General features: G+C 46.2%; 1 pseudogene; it reads left to right on the forward strand.

Moving 5' to 3' along the window:
- LOC136639149 (zinc finger protein 850-like) overlaps positions 1-15,240 on the forward strand; it is a 62,983-nt pseudogene that overhangs the window by 2,464 nt on the left and 45,279 nt on the right.

The following is a 15,240-nucleotide window of genomic DNA, read 5'->3' on the forward strand; positions in this document are numbered from 1 at the left end:
CAGTTGGACACCATGGCCCAGCTGCTGCTGCTGGCCATTTGCTTCATCATGATTTGTTTTAGATTTGTCGGTTTGAATGAATGCCAGATGGACGTTTGCTTGTGTGTGAGTGTAGCAAGAGAAGGTGGCTGAAGATAGGCAGAGGTTGTGACGTGGCCGAACTCAACCGATTGTGGCTCAGGACAAGAGCAGCTCAGAGAACATTGGCTGCCCTCCTTTTCCAGACAGATCTTCAGTGAGAGCAGCTGAGCACAGCAAGCAGACAGCTTCAGAACCTGGAATGGCAGGTCGTGTGTTATGAACAAACTCTACCCACAGGAAGAGCAGTGCAGTACTGAGTGGGCAGTGACTGAGGGGAGGAGGTCCTGGGGAAGGCACTATGGCTAGGGGGGGTCAAAAAGGGGCACAGCCAGCAGCACGATGGAGTTTGCTCACTCAGGACAGGCTGAGCGTGTGCATGTACAAACTCTGGCCTGCTACACTGGAGTCGGCTATTCCTGTAACATGCAGCACAGTGGTGTAATGCGTTTCATGCTTCTCTGTAAGCAGCAATGCACGATCTTTGCTTCTTTGCACATTCATAGTGGGCAGCAGTCCCTCCAAGGGAGGCAACACCTGGGCATCCCTGTCTGGCCCCCGCCGGGACAGAAGGATTGCCATGTTGTGTATGTGGTGAAACAGTGAGGCAGTCTGTGAATATTTCCTGGACCACTTTTCAATTACTGGTAAGTCATCCTGCCTCCCAGTCTAATGCCATCGATGTGGCCACTGAATACCATAGAGGTGGTCACTCTAGCGATGTGGTATTTTTCATCAGGACCACGTGTGTCATACATGGATTGTGCCTGTTTTGTTAGAAAAGAGAGGAGAAAATTATGTGCAAAGAACAGTTCTGATTTGCTTAATATACTGCAGGAAAATACCAGTTGATCCCAACTTTTCTCTTTCAGGCTGTGGGCAAAAGAGCAGGGAAATGTTCTATCGAAAGGGTGGGACGTTCTCTCTGGGAACAGAACTGTTGTATTTTTTCTTCCAGGGTCTGGTGTCCTTCGAGGAGGTGGCTGTGCGCTTCACAGAGGAGGAGTGGGCTCTGCTGGATCCAGGCCAAAAGGCTCTGTACAGGGATGTCATGCTGGAGAATTATGAGATGGTGGCCTCTGTGGGTAAGGGTGTCCTTCATTTTTGGTGTGTAGGAACCAAAGACATGAGGTGCTATTCTTGTTTTCCACTGTTAGAATTGCACAATAAAATGGGGCATGTAGTTTTGGAACTTGTGTTCTGAACATGCCTGATATTCCTTGCTGTCATAGAGCTGAACTGATGCTCTCTGGACCTGCGAAATGCACCACTTGTACCAGTGCTGGTCACGCCTCCACCAGTCCTTCTGTATTGTTCAGCTTATTTCCCCATGAATTGGTGGTTTGTTGAGGACTAGGCACTGCTGCTGGGGGGATTTGGGGTGACCTGCCCATTGGTCCTATCACCAGGGGAATGTGGGATTTCTCAGGCTGACTGAAGGGGCTGTGTTAGATCTATGACCTGTACGTCATGTCTTCAGAGGAACACTGAACTGTTGCACTGACTGGGGGCATGACGTAGGTCTGCTCTGGTTCCCTCTATGGGAGGTTTCAGGTCTAAAGTGAAGGGGGCTTAGGATTGAAGATTATTTCTCCCAACTCCCACATATGTTTTCCAGATCACCTCCAGGGCTTGTGGCTGATGTCATCTTGGACTTGGTCTGTCTTGGCACCAAGAAAGGCTTTTGGAACATGCCACTTTGCAAGCCCTATTTGGGCATCAGAGCCAAACAGGTCACTGGAGTCCTCCTTCTCTTGGTTTTCTTTAGTGACCAGATCTTGCTACTTTTTCTTGTTAGGAGAAACAGCTTTGTACAGGATGAGATTTAACTGCCATTATGAGTCACAGGATAGCCCAGGGGTGTCTTGGCCCATAAAGCCACTCCTTCTCCAGCATGTGGGAGGTTTCCATTTAAGCAGGAATTAAAGGAGATTTAATGATTTAATTAAATGAGCAGAAAGAGATTATTTTCATCTCTTTCTGATTCCAAGAGCCTTGTATGTTTTCCAGACCACCTCCAGGACTTGTGGCTCATGCCATCTTGGACATTGTCTGTTGTGGCATCGGCAAAGTCTTTGGAACCTGCTGATTTGCCAGCTGTATTTGGGCTTCGGATCCAAGTGGAGGAACTGCCAACTTCAGTCCTCTTTCTTTTGGTTTTCTTTAGTGACAGATCTTAGCACTTTCTTCTGCTATGAGAATTGGGTGTGCAGAAGAAGAACATTGAGAGCCGAGGGGAAGACAAGGGGTGTCTTGGCCTTTTAAGCAGCTCTTCCTCCTCAGCCTGGGCTTGTCTGGGGAAGCATTCATGGTGTTCTGGGACAGAGGGAATCTGTCTTCTGAGTCAGAACCATCTGGGTCAGTACTGCCTACACTGATTGAAAGCAGCGGTCCAGGGGTTCAAGCAGGGATGACTCCCAGCCCTCTCTTGAGTTAATGCCAGGGATGGTTTACATAAGAACAGCCCCACTGGGTCAGGCCATAGGCCCATCTAGTCCAGCTTCCTGTATCTCACAGCGGCCCACCAAATGCCCCAGGGAGCACACCAGATAAATCCAGAGTCACCTATCCTCTGGTGGGCTCCATGAAGGCCCTCTTGTGACTTTTCCAATAAAGACATTGGGCACATTCCTAACCATGTCTACTTGGAAGTAAGTCCTATTTTGTTCAATGGGGCTTACTCTCAGGAAAGTTGGTTAGGATTGTAGCCATTACCTACAAGGGATAGAAAAGCTGCTCCAATCCCAGGCTGAGTCAGGTTGCAACAAGCCAGGCAGTTGTAATTTTTGATTCCTGCACAGCAGGTAAGTACGAATGGATTACTGAGATGGCTACAATCCTTAGCAATGCTTTGAATGGCTGCTTTGGAACCCTTTGGGAGAAAGGAAGAAGAAAAATACCACAAATAAATTAAGAAATATCTTCCAGGGAGTCAGTGCCACTGAACCCACTGGGGTTTCCTGCTAAGGTGTGGACATTAGAGGTCCCATTTCTCTATTGGGCTGCTCATCGTGCTTCTCTCTTTGTTCCAGGAAGCAAGAGAGAAGAGGATGAAAGGGAACCACATGGGATGTCACCAGAAATAACCCCGTATGATATACAGGAAGTAACTCTTAGAGACCAGGATGAATCAAGGAGGGAGGAGGGAAGGCCAGCATTTATATTATCTGAGATGAGAAAGAGCTTCACCACCAGCACAGATGTTATCGTCCATAAAAAGACCCATACAAGGGAAAAAGCTGTGCATTATGACAGACCAGAGGAGCAGCATGGAACAGAGACAGAGGAATGGAGAGATAAAGGTGATTTTCCTCAAGGGTGGGATTTCAATGTCACCCGAGTTGATTCAGAAAGAGAAACTGGAATAAGGGGGAAAGAACATCCTCGATTGGCAAAAACCATCAGCTGTAAATCAGAACTTGGAACACGTCACACAAACCATAAAAGAGAAAAGCAATATAAATGTCTGGAGTGTGGAAAGAGCTTCAGTCACTGCTCACAGCTGACTGTGCATCAAAGAACCCACACAGGGGAGAAACCATATCAATGCTTGGTTTGTGGAAAGAGCTTAAATCAGAGCTCATCCCTGATTTACCATCAAAGAACCCATACAGGGGAGAAACCATATAAGTGCTTGGAGTGTGGAAAGAGCTTCAGTACGAGCTCAAACCTGACTGTGCATCAAAGAACCCACACAGGGGAGAAACCATATAAGTGCTTGGAGTGTGGAAAGAGCTTCAGTCACAGCTCATCCCTGACTTACCATCATAGATCCCACACAGGGGAGAAACCATATAAATGCTTGGAGTGTGGAAAGAGCTTCAGTTGGAGCTCACAGCTGTCTGTGCATCACAGAATCCACACAGGGGAGAAACCATATAAATGCTTGGAGTGTGGAAAGAGCTTCAGTCAGAGCTCAGACCTGAGTGTGCATCAAAGAACCCACACAGGGGAGAAACCATATAAATGCTTGGAGTGTGGGAAGAGCTTCAGTCAGAGCTCACAGCTGTCTGTGCATCACAAAATTCACACAGGGGAGAAACCATATAAATGCTTGGAGTGTGGGAAGAGCTTCAGTTGGAGCTCACACCTGTATGTGCATCAAAGAACCCACACAGGGGAGAAACCATATAAATGCTTGGAGTGTGGAAAGAGCTTCACTGAAAGTGGAAAAGTTTTTGTGCATCTAAGAACCCACACAGGGGAGAAACCATATCAATGCTTGGAGTGTGGAAAGAGCTTCAGTCAGAGAGCAATACTGATTTCACATGAAAGAACCCATACAGGGGAGAAACCATATAAATGCTTGGAGTGTGGAAAGAGCTTCACTGAAAGTGGAAAACTTTCTGTGCATCTAAGAACCCACACAGGTGAAAAACCGTATCAATGCTTGGAGTGTGGAAAGAGCTTCAGTGAGAGCAGAGGACTGACTGTGCATCAAAGAAACCACACGGGGAGAAACCATATCAATTCTTAGAGTGCGGAAAGAGCTTCTTTGAGCATAAACCTGACTGTACATGGAAGAAGTCACACAGGGGAGAAGCTGTATAATGCTTGGAGTGTGGAAAGAAATACATTCTGAGTTCACAACAGATCTGGCATCAAGGGACCCACACAGAAGTGAAACCATATAAATTGGGGATTGCGAAACTTGATTTACATACGAGCCACATACCATAAATAGACTTCAGAAGTCTGAGAGCCACAATATTTAAGAAGCATTTAAATTTGTAAAAAGATTTACTTATCATGAACTAAATATTTACTGACCTGAACATATGTTTTAATCCACTTGACTCTTAGTTTATGTCCAGAATATAATGGGGGGGGGGGGGGTTTGAGCATGCCGGTGAACTCCCCTTCTCAGTGATGCTATGGCAGGGTCAGTACTACAAACGGGAAGCAGGCAGGCAGGTCAGTCTTCCTGAGTTGGTGGGGCTTCCATGATTCCCCAGACTGTATGCCCCCTCCCTGGTGTAATAGCTAGTCCATGAGAATAGAGTCCTCTGGAATGTCCGTACAGGAACTTGATATGACTTCCACTCGCCTCCATGCACAGAATGCACCTGTTGGCACTAGAAAAGAATGGCCTAGGCCTATGAAGAGCAGGGCTCAGACCTAGGGATAGGGGCACTGAAGGACCTCCTCCTTCTGTGGCTCCCAGCTGTACCTTCGCAGAAAGCCCCCAAACTCCTGAACCTGTTCTCTCTCTCTCTCTCTCTCTCTCTCTCTCTCTCTCTCTCTCTCTCTCTCTCTCTTTATATATATATATATATATATATATATATATATATATATATATATATATATATATATATATATATATATATATATATATATTGCAGTGACTTAAGTGTCAGACGGGCAGGTGGACTGACCCTGTCGTGGCACTACTGAGAAGGGAAGTTGACAGGCAAGCTCAAACCCTCCCATTCTCCAGTGGCTCCATGGCAGGGTCAGTCCTTTGAATGGGAAAAGCCCAAGCTGTACAACCTCATGGGTGGGAAGAACCCAAGTCACTAGCAGTCACATGGCAGGCAAGTCACATGGCAGGAAGAACCCAAGTCACTAGCAGTCACGTGGCAGGCAAGTCACATGGCAACCCAAGTCACATGGCAGGGTCAGTCCTTTGAATGGGACTGTCCCTTGAATGGGTCAGTCCTTTGAAAGCCCAAGCTGTACAACCTCATGGGTGGGAAGAACCCAAGTCACTAGCAACCACACTCTGCAAAATGCATCTGGCAAAGGCTCCGTCTCGCAAGGCATAGACGTCAATTTTATAATGGTTTTTGAAAACTTTTGGAAATTGTGTAATTTTGGCAAAGTTTTAGGATGAAACCCCATCTGTATGTAAATAATAGCCAATCAATGGCTTTGTTTGTTTGTTGCCCACCTATTTTCCATTTTGTATGTAAATGGTATTTTATCTATATCCTATTAAGAGTTAGCCCCATTTATGATGACAAACTTTCAGCGAATGAGAAGTCTAGATTTTCAGACAACGGATTGTGTGGTATAAAGGTTAAGGACCAGTGTTCAGACGGGGTCCATGCTTTGGACATGAGTCCCGTGGACCGACTGTATACAATTCAATAAAAGCCTGTGTTGCGAGGTGTGTTGTTGTGTCCGCAGCAAACTTAAAACAAACTCAAAGTTGAAAACAAACTCAAAATAGACTCGGTAAGCAAGAATGATGATTATCTGCAAGCATGTATTCATTGCCAGCAATGAGCCTCTCTTTTTGTTTAAATTGGGGAGCGCAGAGAACTGTGGTAACTCTCAGTGCCTCCAGAGAATGGCCTGTTTCAATGGGTATCTCTTGTTTAAATAGTCCTGGTTTCTTTGTCTGAAAAATCTCTCTGCTATTGGCCAAGGGGTGGGTGATGTCAGAAATGGGGCTCTTTACATGATTGGCCACAAGCTTTAATCTTTTGTTTGTCTCAGGTTACTGCATGGTTTTTCAATCATCAATAGGTGGCACTGTTCACTCATTTATTCAGAGCTATTGTTTAAACTCTTCTCTATTTATTAATTTAAACTTCTAAAAAACTTAACTTTAGGCTCTCTATGATTCTTAGTGTATTTTCTACTTCAATTTGATACCAAACAATCCAAATTCTGCCCCAAAATGAGGTTTTTTTTAGTGTTTTCTTCCTTTGCTAAAGCGTGCTGTCTCTTTGTTAAATTTAGAATGCAGGCAGCATCTCTGGAATGTTTGTGTTAGTTTGGGCCTCTTTGATACTGTCCAGATGCCCCTGCTAATTGGTTCCTGTCAAGTTGATTTGTCTCCTACCAAGTTTTATATCTTGTCTTGTCATACAAAATTAACTATTCTCTCATTAAAAATACTCTTGGCGCCAGGGAAAGTCATAAATAGTCTGATCACTTGAGTCTACAGAATTCTTATCTACCCTAATTTATGGTTGGGAGCAGCTTTAATGGTCAAATTTTAATTGCTTTGCTTAGAGCTGCAATTTTGAACTAAGCATCTTTTAATAATTATTTCTGTATATTTCTATAACTTTCAAACAGCTAAGGATTCACTTCTGATCCTACTAACATTAGTTTCTATTTAAAAAAACAATCTCTATAATTATTAAGGCATTAAGAAACTATTGGCATTTCTGTGATGCTCTTAGTGTCTAAAGAGCTTTTCTTAATGGTATTCTTTGTTTTGTTTAGTCTTCATTCATCATCTTAAGTAGCTAGACATCTCAGCTTTTTAATTCTTCAAGAGAAGCTTCATTCTAGGAGATAGAAATTCTATCATACTCTATTTGACATGCAAACATACTAACTTTGGGGTCTTAACATGAAGCTTGTAAAGTAGCCTTTCTTGTATTTGCCAAACTTTATTGTGATCTTAAGAGAAGCCCAAATAAATTTAGAAATCCAAATGCTTCTTTCTCTGGTCTATGAAAGCCTGAATGCAAAATCTCTTTTTGACTCTCTGTTTTAGACTTGGGGGGGGGGGGTGTGTGTAAATGAAACTCAGTCTGTTCTGCATAGATTCATCCTTCACTCTTGACACCTGGTAATTGCAGCCTCATTAACAAAAGCACATTTACAGTAGCCACAATATACTCTTTGAAGCTCAAAGTCCCAGCTTCTGAGAGACTTCTGTGGAAGTAACAAACAGCTTCTAAAATAATTCTTCCAATGCTTTAATATAAGGCTTCTAGCTCAGGTAATGACACTGTCTTCTGCCCTAAAAAGCATGAGAGAAGAACAATCTTTAAAACTATAAGTGGACACAGGTAGACTGTCTTTGCTAAGATGGGTATTCTTCTGCCAAATGACGCCCATCTGCTCATTGTTTTCTGATTTAGTTGCAATTCAGACAAAGAGAGCTTTCAAAGGTAGAAGTTTTTCCTGGTACTTTCTACTTCTTCTCGACTCCTCCTAACTTTCAAAAAAGGAATAGCCTTGTTTTTAACTAAAATATGTGTTGCCTTCTAAAGTTTATCTCTCGCCAATGTCTGTGGTTAGCTAGCTAGAGGCTTGGTTAGTTTGCCAAGAAGCATTGCCAACTGATAGCTGAGCCGTGAATTCTTTTAAGCTTAATGTGCAGAAAAGCTTTCCCCCAAGTTCATGCTTTTCCTGTGTTTTTCTTGCCTCCCCCCCTTTTGGTTCTTTGTTCTACTGTATTGATGGTTGCTACAGGTTTGGCTTGGGGGGGGTCTGAGACAGGTAAACAGGTGTCAGTTTCAGGTTGCAGCCTGAAACTTGCACTGGATATGGGGCAGGCCTGCTGGCCTCCAAGTTCCAGCGTAAGTTGGGATTGCTCTGCAAGGCACTTTAATTTTATGAAATGTCCTCTGGAGCCTTCGGTGCTTGCCTGTTCCTGGTCACTCATTCCCAGGTCCGTCCGTCCCCCATTTTAGGGGGGTTTTCTGTGACACTGAGTTTCACTCTAATGGACTGGGCTTGATGGAGGAAAAGCAGGAGGAGGATGGAGCCGAGGCAGAAAATGTAGTGGGGAAGGAGGGCCTGCGCTGGAGAAGAGTGGGGTGACTGGATGAGGGGGTCAGAAGGGCAGAAAGAAAGGGTAGAAGAAAAGGAATCAAGCCATGTGGGGCTCCCCTCAGTTGGACATTTGGGATCAGAGAGGAAGAGAGTTTGAAAATGCTCAAGGCAGTGACATTACAAAGAGTCAGTCTTCCCACCATGTTTGTCTCCAGCACAGGGAGTGGGATGGCTTCGGGGTCGCGTTCCAGGCCGTCAGAAACAGAAGCTGTGTGGCCTACTCAGGTAAGCAACAGGTCACCGGGACAATACTGAAGACACAGCCCTGGAAGTGTCTTCCTCTTCTCTGGGCCTGTTGCTTTCCTGAGGTTTCTGTCCTGTGAGATCTCGAGGGAACCTGTGCAGGAGAGCGTGGACTTCAGAGTGTGAGAGTCTGGATGCCCAGCAGTGGACCAGCAGAGGATTCTAATTGGCCCCCATGTTATTTCTCTGTCATCACATATTGACAGATATTTCTTGAAGTTTTTCTTTCAATTTCCTTTATTGGTGAAAAATAAAACAGGAATACAAACAAACAAAAGAAAAAAGAGGAGGAAAGGGAAAATAATTAAGAAAGGAATATATATATAATATATATCTGTAAATGTACAAATAAACTTAACCGTATATAAAATGGATATTACTAATACAAAGCTCAAATTAGTAAAGAAACTATACATAAATTTCTAAAGAGGGCTTGGAAATATCCCAGAAATTCTCCATATGCTTCTATAAGCCATAGATTCAAATGCTGACACAGTTAAAATTCTGTCCTCAGTCCACTGGAAAATAGTGGGGGGTGCACTTGATTGGTGCTGTACGAGTCTTTCAGCCACCCAGTAAGGGCATAAAGAGTCCAATTTCGTTGTCCTTCATATCAGTTCTCCCACATCCTTTCCTCTTCGAGGCTGGGAATAAAAGAGCGGGGCCAGAGGATGTGGTGGAGAAATGATTGGTGAGGACAGTTTCTCCTTCAGTTTCCTTTGAGGAGGTGACAGTGCCCTTCACGGCGGAGGAGTGGGCTTTGCTGGACCCTGGCCAAAGGGCTTTCTACCGGGAGGTCATGCTGCAGATTTATGAGATTGCAGCCTCTCTGGGTAAGGACGCCTTTCTCCCTGTTGGGTAGGAAATAAATGCTTGAATTTTCCATCTTGTTTCTCATTCTTCTGATTGTACTATAGGAATTTGGGGCTGAAACTTGTGCTTTATCGCACAGGGGAGTTTTTGCTGCTCTAGGTCTTTTTGGAGGGGAGATTTGTCCCCTTGCACTGGGGTAAGCCCCAGCATGCACTGTGGGTCAACTGGCACAAGTCCCGTATTGATCCATGAAGGCAGATCAGGCCCAGGAATGGTTTAGGATCCAGCAGGAACTGCTGGGGCCTCCTGCATGCAACGCAGTTTCTCGACCACTGAGCAACATCAACTCTGGACTGGTGTGATGGTCCAGGGAGAGTCTTGCTGAGAGGAAACAAAGGCAGGAGAAAACCACTTGCATGCTGTGTTTGCCTCAATGCCTGGTCTCTCTGCAGGGAGGGAATTGCCTTAGAACAGTGGTTCCCAACATTTAGGAGCCCACGGACCACTGAGGCAAGAAACTATAATCACAGGAATGTCCCCTGAACCTGGGGGCATCCACTAAGATTGGGTGTTGGGAGAATTACGTGTTACGTTGGTGTTAAAGGGTATAAATGCTTGATGATTTGGGGGAGGGTCAGAGCTGGTCTAAGGTAGTGGTCTCCAAACATTTTGGCCAGAGGGCCGCATCAAATATCTGGCGTGGTAATGAGTGCCGGAAAAATAATTTAAATATGAAATTTAAATAAATAAATTTGAGATGGAACTTGGATGAGTGAATAAATGAATGAAGGGGCTCATTCATTCAACCTCCCTGGCTCTCAGAACACCCTCCAGACACAATCAGAGTACAGTTCTGCTCATGTTCAGTTGAGCGGGCCAGAGGCTTTCAGGGGACAAGAGTTTGGCCACGGGCTGGATAGAAGCTTGCCATGGGACGCATCTGGCCACCGGGCCAGGGTTTGGAGAACCCTGGTCTAAGGGGTTGGGTGGGCTCTTTCTCTGTTGATCTATTTTCTGGATACTTTGTGCAGAGGCAATAAACAGAGGCCATAAAACAGCTTGGAGACAACTTCTGCTCTTGCTATCAAAGGAATAGAAAAATTATTTGTATCTGACTGCAGGAAGTGCTGGGGTCTTGGTGGCACTTGAGTATACTGGAGCCTGTCCCTGTTTTTCTGGCCTGATGTGCCCCCTGCATCTCCTCAGACACCCCCCCCCCCAACTAGCTAAATAGCTGGCATAGGTCTGGGGAGACCCATCAACAGCCATTTGTCTCCCAACCTGTCTGGTCCTGTCCCCTCCACCCCACCCCACCATAGCATGCTCCTAGACTTTGAAAGTTTTGCTGAATCACGTAGGATGGTGGGGGATAGGTATAAGTGTGTTTTTTCCATGATAACAAAATACAAACACATAACATCACTTTCTGCTCATTTTTGTAAATAAAACACACACACCTGAAACTCCCTGAAATCTGCAAAAAAAACCACAACTGGTTAACATAAATATATATATATATTTGCCCTTCAAGAGACGAGGCTGCCAGATTCCGGATCTGTCAAGGAGAGAAATTTCTCATTTTTCTGGCAGGGAAAACCACCAAATGAAACCAGGGAACATGGTGTTGACCTTGCAGTCAGAAATACCCTGCTGAAGTCCATCATCCCACCTACTGTGGGAAGTGAAAGAATTTTGTCCCTGCAGCTCCAGTCATCAGCAGGACCTGTCACTCTCCTCAGTGCTTATGCACCGACTCTGTCGTCTCCAGCAGAAGCCAAAGACAAATTCTATGATGACCTGGCCACCACTGTCAAAAAAATCCCTGTAAAAGAGCCATTGTTCATCCTCGGCGATTTCAATGCTAGAGTTGGTGCTGATAAACAGTTCGTGGCCCACTTGCTTAGGTCAGTTCAGCATTGGGAAGATGAATGAGAATGGCCAACGCCTGCTAGAGTTTTGCTGTCATCATCGTCTCTGTGTCAGCAACACGTTCTTCAACACAAAGCCCCAACATAGAGACTCTTGGAGACACCCAAGATCAAAGCACTGGCACCAGCTTGACCTGATTCTCACCAGACGCTCCAGCCTTCCCAGCATCAAGATCACACGCAGCTATCAGGGTGCTGCCTGTGACACTGACCACTCCCTGGTGTGCAGCAGAGTGAAACTGCACTGTATCACATGAAAAAGGAAGGAAGACCCCGCATTGATACCAGCAAGACTCGGGATCAGAGAAAAGTGGAGGAATTTGCACGAGCGCTTGAGGAATCTCTTCCAGGCCCGGTCGATTCAAACGCATCCAACAGATGGGAACATTTCAAGAATGCCGTTTACAACACCGCCTTGTCCATATTTGGCAAGAAGACCAACAAGACGGCAGACTGGTTTGAAGCCCACTCTGAGGAGTTGACACCAGTCATTGAGGAAAAGAGGAGAGCTCAAGCAGCATACAAGGCCTGTCCTAGTGAGCGCAACCTGCAGGTCCTCCGAGCTGCTCGCAGCAAAGTCCAGCAGACTGCTAGGAGATGTGCTAACGACTACTGGCTTCAGCTCTGCTCCCAGATACAGATAGCAACTGACACAGGCAACATCAAGGGGATGTATGATGGTATCAAGCAGGCCCTAGGTCCAACGCAGAAGAAAATTGCCCCTCTGAAGTCTGCCACAGGCGAGGTCATCCAGGATCGGACGCAGCAGATGGAACGCTGGGTGCAGCACTACTCTGAGCTATGTTCCAGAGAAAATGTAGTCACCGAAGAAGCGCTGAACAACACTGAGTGCCTGCCTGTGCTGGAGGAGCTTGACAGTGAACCAACCCTAGAAGAACTTCACGTGGCACTGGACTCCCTTGTCTTTGGCAAGGCACCTGGAAAAGACAGCATCCCTGCTGAAGTCCTAAAGTGCTGCAAAGAGATCATCGTCACTGAGCTGCATGAAATCCTCTGTCTCTGCTGGAGAGAAGGTGGAGTACCTCAAGACATGAGGGATGCAAACATCATCACGCTGTACAAGAACAAAAGTGACAGGGGTGACTGCAACAACTACCGTGGCATCTCTCTCCTTAGCATTGTAGGAAAGTTGTTTGCCCGAGTTGCACTAAAGAGGCTCCAGGTACTTGCAGAGAGCGTTTATCCAGAATCACAGTGTGGATTCCGAGCCAGCAGGTCCACCACTGATATGGTATTCTCCCTTAGACAACTGCAGGAGAAATGCAGGGAACAACGACAGCCACTCTTTATAGCCTTCATAGATCTCACGAAGGCTTTTGACCTGGTCAGCAGGGACAGCCTCTTCAAGATTCTCCCCAAGATCGGATGTCCACCCAGGCTCCTCAGCATCATCCGATCCTTCCACAAGGACATGAAGGGCACTGTTGTCTTCGATGGCTCCACATCAGACCCCTTTGACATCCGAAGCGGCGTGAAGCAGGGCTGTGTTCTTGCACCAACCTTGTTTGGGATTTATTTCACTGTCCTGCTGAAGCATGCCTTTGGAACTGCAACAGAAGGCATCTATCTCCGGACCAGATCAGACGGAAAGCTCTTCAACCTCTCCAGACTGAGAGCAAAGTCCAAAGTCCAGCTGAAATGTCTGCGTGACTTCCTCTTTGCCGACGATGCAGCTGTCACTACCCACTCTGCCAAAGATCTCCAGCAGCTCATGGATCGTTTTAGCAAGGCCTGCCAAGATTTTGGACTGACGATCAGCCTGAAGAAAACACAGGTCATGGTTCAGGATGTGGACTCACCTCCCTGCATTACAATCTCTGCGCATGAACTGGAGGTTGTCCATGACTTTGTGTACCTTGGCTCAACGATCTCCGACACTCTTTCTCTCGATACTGAGCTAAACAAACGCATCAGTAAAGCAGCTACCACGTTTTCCAGACTCACAAAGAGAGTCTGGTCCAACAAGAAGCTGACAGAACATACCAAGATCCAGGACTACAGAGCTTGCGTCCTGAGTACACTTCTGTACTGCAGCGAGTCATGGACTCTTCACTCACAACAGGAGAGGAAACTGAATGCTTTCCACATGCGCTGCCTCCGACGCATCCTCAGCATCACCTGGCAGGACAAAGTTCCTAACAACACAGTCCTGGAACGTGCTGGAATCCCTAGTATGTATGCACTGCTGAAACAGAGACGCCTGCGTTGGCTCGGTCATGTTGTGAGAATGGATGATGGGTGGATCCCAAAGGAACTCCTCTATGGTGAACTCGTGCAAGGAAAGCACCCTACAGGTAGACCACAGCTGCGATACAAGGACATCTGCAAGAGGGATCTGAAGGCCTTAGGAATGGACCTCAACAAGTGGGAAACCCTGGCCTCTGAGCGGCCCACTTGGAGGCAGGCTGTGCAGCATGGCCTTTCCCAGTTTGAAGAGACACTTGGCCAAGAGTCTGAGGCTAAGAGGCAAAGAAGGAAGGCCCATAGCCAGGGAGACAGACCAGGGACAGACTGCACTTGCTCCCGGTGTGGAAGGGATTGTCACTCCCGGATTGGCCTTTTCAGCCACACTAGACGCTGTGCCAGAACCACCTTTCAGAGTGCGATACCATAGTCTTTCGAGACTGAAGGTTGCCAATACAATTTATAAAATGCACCCCTGGAATAAAAGCACATGACATCACTTTCTGCACTTTTTCCTTCAGGGGAAAATAACAGTCTGTGAAATTGTTCTGTGAGATGACAAGCTGCACCTGTTGGAATTCCCCCTTCTTCACAATTGCTAAAAGTTCAGGGGCACTAAAGTTGAAAGGTCGGCCTGCCCCCCAGTTTAAACATTGGGTTTTCTCCAGTGGAGGAAGGGGGCATTTCTTAGCATGGGTTTGCCCCATGTCACATCAAGTCACCTGACCTCCTCCGCACGGAGGGCTCTCGTGTCCCAGATCAGCCCTGCCTTGCTGGTGAGAGATCAGGCTGTGAGCTCGTCAGCTCCCTGTATTTTATTTCCCAGAGTTCTGTCAAGTGGCGACGGCAGTGGCGGTCCAGAGGTGGTTCTCAAACTTTTAGCATCAGGACCCACTTCTTAGAATGACAATCTGTCCAGGTCCCACTGTCATGAATATGTACAGTTTAGGCCTAGTAACATGTAAAGCCTGAACCAAGCTAAAACAGTAACACAGAAGTGGCTTGCAGTCCTAGCTGCTTAGAAGTTACAACTCAATGGAAGGTGATTATGTAGCACCTAGGCAGCCAGAAAGACGCCCATCAAGGATGGAATGCAGCTGCAGATCTCCAGGGGGGAGGGAAGAGCTGAGAGGGCGAGGTTCCAGCCCCACTTCCTGAGAACAGGGTCTTTTGGTCTTTGTCTCTGGGTGAGAGAGGTGGTGGGTGCACAGCCTGCCCCGCCAGGACCATGTGGCCTTAGGTAACTGACCTGAGGGTCTAAAAAAGAAGCTGACCCAGGTGAGAGTCAGAGATTAATAGAGTTAGCCAGTTAGCTTTGTTGTTTTATGCTGATATGTTTCCTAGAAGTTTTTATGCCTCTAGGATTTGCTGCCTTTTGTAACCTTTTGTAACCCTATGTATTTAATAAAGTAAAAATCTTTTTACCATGTTGGTTCATTGTCTGTTG

This window comes from Tiliqua scincoides, chromosome 2 (genome assembly GCF_035046505.1).
Source record: "Tiliqua scincoides isolate rTilSci1 chromosome 2, rTilSci1.hap2, whole genome shotgun sequence".
NCBI lineage: Eukaryota > Metazoa > Chordata > Lepidosauria > Squamata > Scincidae > Tiliqua > Tiliqua scincoides.